A 7,910-nucleotide genomic window follows, 5' to 3' on the forward strand; every position below is an offset into this window, starting at 1 on the left:
TTACAAGCGTGTATTTGAGAACAATTGCTTGCGTGATAGCGGCAAAGTGTGGAGGAAAATTAACGAGGTATTAAACAAGAGCACTAAGGATGCCACGATTGACAATCTTGTTATACATAACAAAAAGGTTGGTGGAAAGGAACTAGCTAACATTTTTAACGATTTCTTTGTTGAAATTGGCACTAGTACATACTGTCATGAAGCTGATAATCATATTCCGAGATTATTCCACACAATTACTTACTGCCTACATCCATCGCTGAAGTAACAACATTATATCAGGAGCTTAAAAATAGCCGTAGCCGTGATATAGATGATCTAGAAATCAAACCAATCAAATACGTCATAGATTTAATTGCGCCAGCGCTTACACACATATACAACGTCTCTCTTTCGACGGGGATTTTTCCAAACAACATGCAGGTAGCAAGAGTTTCAGTAATCTACGAGAATGGTGACAAAAATTGTTTAGGTAATTATCGCCCTGTGTCAATCTTGCCTGTATTCTCTAAGGGACTCGAGAAAGTGATTAATTCTCGCATTGAGAAATTTACTAGAAAATATAACCTCTTAACGGACTACCGATTTGGTTTCAGAAAGGGACGCTGCACCGAGACAGCACTTCTAGCTCAGAAGGAAGAAATATTAAACAATTTTGAAAATAAGCTAATGACATTCGGTATACTCTTAGACTTTAGCAAAGCCTTCGATCGAGTCAACCATGCAATATTGTTAAATAAATTAGAGCATTATGGGTTTCGTGGCACAACACTACAGCTTATTAAATCTTACTTGAGTGCGCGCCATCAATACGTCGAACTAAATAAGCATAAATCTCTCCTACGGTCTACTGAATTTGGAGTTCCACAGGGTAGCATACTGGGACCAATTCTCTTTCTTTTCTATATTAATGACATTGTAAAAATATATGAGGATTCTAGGTATGTTATTTATGCCGATAATTGCTCGGTGCTCGTTAAGGGAAAAACATTGATACTGTAAGACAAAAGGGAAGTGCGTTCTGTCACAACTTGCAGATTTGGTGCCAGAACAATAGGCTCATTCTTAATGAGTCAAAAACTAAGTGAGTGTTGTTTCGCACCCCAGGTAGCTTAGAAAATTTAGACGGACATATTGCTCACGGGTCATTCAAGATTAAAATAGAAAAGTTTGTTAAAATTCTAGGTATCATTTTATTCAGAAAACATGTCTTGGAATGAACATGTGAAAACTTTATTACCAAAATTAGGTAGAGCCGCCGGTGTATTAAGCCAGAACCGTCACACTTTTCCAGTCAGCATTAAAAAGATGTTATATTTTGCATTCTTTAACTCTCACTTACATTACTGCATGCTAATATGGGGAAACACGACAGCATTGAACTTGCAGAAACTCTTCCTTATTCAGAAAAAAGCACTTAGATCAATAGAAAATTCCTCCGTCTTAGAACGCACAGAACCACTCTTTCACAAAAATAAAATTCTAAAAATCCACAATATATACAAATACAAGTTATTAAGAACCTATAAAAAAGCCACACTAGGTAGGGGGGAACTATTCCAAGAATTATCAAATCTCAGGAAAAGTACAATTTCCTACCCATTCCGATATCAACCGCCGTACTACGTTCCTTCCTCGCGCACCCATTATGGGAAAGAAAAACTAGACTACACCCTGGCAACTACACTAAATGAGCTAGACCGGAAAGGTGTGAACGTTCTGGCCCTTACTAACAAAACCTTATTTGACCTGTTTCTTTGACTGTATTGAAACTGCTTATGCTTCTAATTGTTCGTGTTATTGTCATTTGTGATCGGACTGTCTGATCGTTTATTTGCTTATATGTTTATATAACTGAATCAAGATAACAAATCGTCATGTCACTGCTGTTGTACGGGTGGCTAGAGCTTGGTCAAGCTGCACAGATGCCGCTTTTTTCTCTGGCCCCCTATTTTCGCAGTAACAATGTATTGTCTGCGGCTAAAATAAAATTTGATTGATTGATTGATTGATTGATGGGCGTAACCAGGTTGATGATGATGATGATTTTAAGGCATACTGATCTCGCTTCGAGAAGTAATGAGTTTCTTGAGTTATAAATTGTTTGTTTCCTGATTTGCTTTTTTTTCTCCCAAGTAGTTACTGATGGCAGGTATTCAAGATGGATGGATGGATGGATATTATGAGCGTCCGCTTCGTAACGGGGCGGTGGGTAGCGCCACCAAACTGTTGCTATTATACTGCCTAATGTCCTACCTACCAAAAAAACAATTAAAAACGCTATGAACTCCCACAACCAAATTTTCTGATCTCCTATTGCGAACTGTGCTGTTGTACGTCTACGGTTTTTGCGTCTCCCTACTTTTTTTTCCACAAATCCTCCAATCATCTCTTACTAATCCCTATTGCCGACATGTTTACATTTCCGCTACTCTCGCTGAACCCAAGGGCTTCAAGGAGGCCAGTTGTGTTTAAATCGACCGCTGCGTTGACGTCGCCACATTCTACTGAAACATGCTCCATAGTTTCCGTAGCTTTACCGCAGCATGCACATGCTTCTTCTTCCTTCTTATATCTCGCTTTATAGGGTCCGTGTTCTAAGGAATCCCGATCTCGCTTCGAAAAGTAATGAGCTTCCCTTTGAGTTATCTTAAATTGTTTCTTTCCTGATTTCTGTTCATCTTATGTAGTTACTCATGGCAGGTTTGTTTTGCATCGCCCCCACCCATGAGATTATTTCAGCCTCTCTGACTATCCGCTTGACGTTCTTTGTTGCTATGTTGCCCACCCTACAGGCCGCATAGTTGCTGGTAAGCTTCCTAGTTCTTTTTCTCCACTGTGAATCGATGTTTTTTTCTTTACAGATACCTCAACACTCTCCCAGCCCATTTACTTTCTTCCATATTCCTCAGTCGCTCTTCATGCTGAATCTTACTATGAGCTTCCCTCACTTCAAAACTAGTCTAATGCATATCGCCCTGCAGACCTTCATTGGTAGTCTTCCCGTGAGGGTCCTATGCGAGGCGACCCACTGACCTTTCGTCTCCATCGAGTCCTGATTGTACCCATGATTTAAAGCAAACAACCGCATTTCCGAAAGTAAGTCCTGGATCCAATAGGCCTTTTCACATAGCTCGGAGTACCTCGTACCTATGGTATCCCCATAGCGCTATTTGCCTCATTGTAGCTGGATTTCCATTCCCCTTCACTAGTGGCATAATCGTTGCTGTGTTATCGTGTTTAGTTCTTGGCATGCCACGGCCTTTGATGCGATGCCCTGCGCATGCGTGACATGCACACACATGTATATATACTACGGAGCAATAAAGGCGGGGGTTCATTCCCATTCATGTTCAAGACGGTGTCGTTCGACGCGGAAACACGACATGGTGTCAGAAGTAGCCTTCGCAAATTGGGTGGAACCACGGGCGAGGTGAGAAGATACAGGTACGGCCGACCTTCATCGTTGGCGTCCTCGGCTCGGACGCGATAACGGAACAAGAGCTTCGAGCCATGGCGCGTGAGGAAAGTGATATTTCGTGCCAGCTCTTTCCGGTACAGCCACCAACGAGCTTCAAATTTGACAAGGCGTCAGAGTGGCCGGCGTGGGTGCAAGAATTCGATGATTATCGATTTGCTTCCGGCCTTAATGAGCGAACTCAAGAGACTTAGGTACGCACGCTCCTGTATGCCATGGGGCGGCAGGCACGCAACGTATTCAAGACCTTTGAGCTGTCGGAAGAACAGTCAAAGGACTATGAAGTGTTGAAAAAACGCTTCGACGCCTACTTCATTGCCACGCGCAATTTGGTCTACGAAAGTGCGTGTTTTCATCGTCGCCGCCAAGTTTCAGGCGAATCGATGGACCAGTATGTAACGGCCCTACATACTTTGGCAGATAAATGTGACTATGGCGTGAAGAAAGAGCGGATGATCCTCGAGCGTTTCGTGGTTGGACTACGTGACACAAAGTTGTCCGAGGCCCTACAAATGGACGCTGCACTGACTCTGAAAATGGCACAGACAAAGGCAAGGATGAAGGATGCGGTACAGCAACAACAACAGGAACTTCACAGCAGTCCATACCACCAACCATCCAGCATAGAGGTCGACGGAATTCATCAACGAGCAAGCCGGGGACGTCCAGAGGACCAATGGGCGAAAGAAGACGTCCGAAAGTGTGCGGCCTGCGGCAGGGCCCGTCATTTAACCTCATCGTGCCCTGCAAGGTGGGCAATCTGCTACAGGTGCCAACGACGGGGACATTTCGCAGCGGCCTGCCAACAAAAGCAGAGCTTCACGATCGCCGAAGCAAGCGCATATCCGAGGTAGATTTGTGCAGTGTTCCCCGCGGACAGCTACACTGAGTGAGCAAACAGTGCGCCATCTATTTTCTTGGGACTTTTGCTGGTACAATTGAAAGAGCTCGTTTTGTTCAGGTCGCTATTAACGGGGTCACAGTGTCTACTAAGATTGACACAGGAGCAGAGGTAAACGTTGTTCCAGTATCAATTCCTGGAGTACCCAAGACTCTAGAGCATTCCAACGTAATATTAAAAGGGCCAGGCAATGAAGTGTTGGATCTGAAAGGACAGTTCACTGCAGACATTCTGTGGAAGCGATGTTTGGTTAGGCAGGACGTTTTCGTCATTAACTCGGGGGGTAATGTCATTTTAGGCTTGCCAGCAATAGAAGCTTTGGGAGTAGTGAAATTTGTAGACGACGTTTCGATCCACAAAGCTGTGCAAACGTGCTTCCCCTCTTTGTTCTGCGGTTTGGGTTCCATGAAAGGAGAATGCTGTTTTAATATCGAAGCAGACGCGGTGCCCTATGCCATTTACACCGCTCGTCGTATACCCATCCCACTGAGGGACGGCGTGAAAAGTGAGCTAGAATAAATGGAAAAGAACGGGGTCATTCGTAAAGTCGAAGGGCCAACCGAGTGGTGTGCTGGCATAGTGCCCGTCTTGAAGCCGTCCGGGCAAGTGCGAATATCTGTTGACCTAATCCAACTCAATAAGTGGGTGAAACGTGAACGATTTGTGCTCCTCACTGTTGATGGGACACTCGGGTTACTAAGCGGAGCAGCTGTGTTTTCTAAACTTGACGCGAACTCGGGATTCCATCAAGTAAAACTAAGCAAGGATTGTCAGCTATTGACCACGTTTATTACCCCCTTTGGACGTTATTGCTTTGAACACCTGCCGGTTGGCATAACCTCTGCTCCTGAATATTTTCAAAGGCAAATGTGTGAAATTCTTGATGGAATGCCGGGGGTCGGAAACTTAATCGACGATGTGTTAGTCTTTGGTTCTTCACAGAAAGAGCATGATGAGCGATTGATTCAGACTTTAGAACGCTTGACGGAAGGCGGCATCACTTTGAATCGTGAAAAATGTCAGTTCAGTGTAAAAGAGCTATGTTTTTTGGGATGCCGAGTGAGCAAAGACTGCATACTGCCAGATCCTGCAAAAGTTGTAGCGATCACTGATATGAAGCCGCCTGAAAATGTTGCCGATATGCGGAAATTCCTTGGTCTTGCAAATCATTGCTCGCGGTTTATTCCAGACCTAGCTGAGAAGTCTGCGCCGTTACGGTAGTTGGTGCCCAAGCACAGTGAGTGGATTTGGGCAACGCCTCAGCAGATGGCGTTTGACAGCATAAAACGCGCTATCTGTTCTGATAGGTGTATGGCGAAGTTTGATCCACAGAATCAAACCATTCTTTCTGCAGACGCGTTTTCGTACGGTTTAGGTGCAGTTTTACTTCAGGTACAACCAAAGAAAGACGGCCAGTTATATTTGTTTCAAGATCACTGACTCGAACCGAAATGCGCTCCGCGCAAATTGAAAAGGAGACCCTAGCTCTAACATGGGCGACTGAGCGTCTCGAAAGTTATGTGCGTCGACTACACATAACGCTGGATAGGGATCACAAACCGCTAGCGACTTTGCTAGGAAAGACTCCCCTAGATTTTGTACCGCAGCGCATTCAGAGATTCCGAATGCGTCTGATGCGATTCAGTTTTGATGTCGTATATGTTCCTGGGAAAAATTTGGAAATTCCTGATGCACTTTCTAGAGCGCCAGTGCGAAGGCAAAAAACCAAGAACTTCCTTTCTGTGGATGAAGTGAACTCGTTTGTTAATGGTGCGTCATCGGAGTTGGGTGAATCGGATCCCTGTAGACTGGTCGCCGAAGAGCAGGCAAAGGACCAGACCTGCCGTACGTAGTGCCGTTACCTTCGTGAAGGCTGGCCGGGCCCAACTTCGCTATCAAGCGTTACGAGGCCATACTGGCAGTATCGCGCAACATTGAGCGTGTGTAAAGGGGTTCTCATGCATGGCCTCGCTGCGCCCCTCTCGCTCCAGAATAGACTGTTCAGTCTGCTTCACGAAGGCCATCAGGGTATTGTGAGATGGAGGGCGAGAGCAAGGGAGTCTGTTTGGCGGCCGGGCTTGAGATCTCAACTAGCTTCTTTGGTTGTCAATTGCCGCGCGTGTTCGCAATTCCGAGAACAACCGAGTGAATATTGATCCCAACCCAGACACCTATTCGACCTTGGCAAAGGGTCGCAGCAGATATCTTCCATCTCAACGGCCGTAACTACTTGCTCTTAGTGGATTTTCTATCTCGATTTCTAGAATTGTGTTTACTGGAATCGCTCACCAGCACTTGTGTTGTTGGTCATGTCAAAGAGGTCTTCGCTAGGCACGGCATACCCGAAGTGCTTGTCACGGATAACGGTGCTCTATTTGTCAGTGAAGAATTTGAGCAGTTCGCGAAGGCCTATGAATTCAAAGGTGTGACGTGTAGCCCTAGGTACCCGCTGGCAAACGTAGAGGTAGAACGAATGATGAAAACGGTAAAAGGGCTACTGCTAAAGTCTCATGAACCCTATTTGGCTCTTTTAGCCTACAGGAACACCCCGGGACCACTAGGCAAGACGCCAACGGAGCTGCTCATGGGGCGGCGGCTTCGTACAACCCTGCCTCTCCATGCGAACAGGCTGGTACCAAAGAGACCCAACCTGAAAGAGGTACGGAAGAAGGATGCAGTTGTCCGGGATAAGCAGCGGCAAAATTACGACCGCCGTCATGCGGCACGACACCTTGTCCCATTGGCACCATGTGATTCTGTCTGGGTCAGGGACTGAAGGCGGGAAGGAGTCATCTGTGAGCGGGCAAAACGGTCGCGGTCGTATGTCGTCGCTTTGGAGAGCGGCATCCAGATCGAACGCAACAGGATATTTCTAGTCAAGCAAGCTCCAAGCGGAATTCCAGACTCGTACAACGAGACATACGAGTTTCCCCGTAGCATGGAAAATGCAGAAGTGAGCGATCAGCCTAACTTCCAAGCCCTCCACAGTGACCCCGCACATGATCAGGGTAAAGTTCCGCCGCAGGTACCAGGCGAATACGTTACACGATTCGGCAGAGCTGTAAGAAAACCAGACCGTTACGGGATTTCTGAATGTAAAGCATAATAATAATATTTGGGGCTTTACGTGCCAAAACCACTTTCTGATTATGAGGCACGCCGTAGTGGAGGACTCCGGAAATTTCGACCACCTGGGGTTCCTTAACGTGCACCTAAATCTAAGCACACGGGTGTTTTCGCATTTCGCCCCCATCGAAATGCGGCCGCCGTGGCCGGGATTCGATCCCGCGACCTCGTGCTCAGCAGCCCAACACCATAGCCACTGAGCAACCACGGCGGGTCAGAATGCAAAGCAGTACGTTTCTTTTGACTGTGTTTATCGTTATTTTGTTGCTTGTAATTTTGTTGGAAAAGGGGACATGTGACATAATCATTGCTGTGTTATCGTGTTTAGTTCTTGTCATGCCACGGACTTGATGCGATGCCCTGCGCATGCGTGACATGCACACATATGTATGTATACTACGGAAC

General features: G+C 45.9%; 1 pseudogene; it reads left to right on the plus strand.

Annotated features, from left to right (window-relative positions):
• Positions 1 to 3,513: 3,513 nt before the first annotated feature.
• LOC142588545 (uncharacterized) lies at positions 3,514 to 7,155 on the plus strand (annotated as a pseudogene).
• Positions 7,156 to 7,910: the final 755 nt, after the last annotated feature.

Source organism: Dermacentor variabilis, chromosome 7 (assembly GCF_050947875.1).
Source record: "Dermacentor variabilis isolate Ectoservices chromosome 7, ASM5094787v1, whole genome shotgun sequence".
NCBI classification, from domain to species: Eukaryota; Metazoa; Arthropoda; class Arachnida; order Ixodida; family Ixodidae; genus Dermacentor; species Dermacentor variabilis.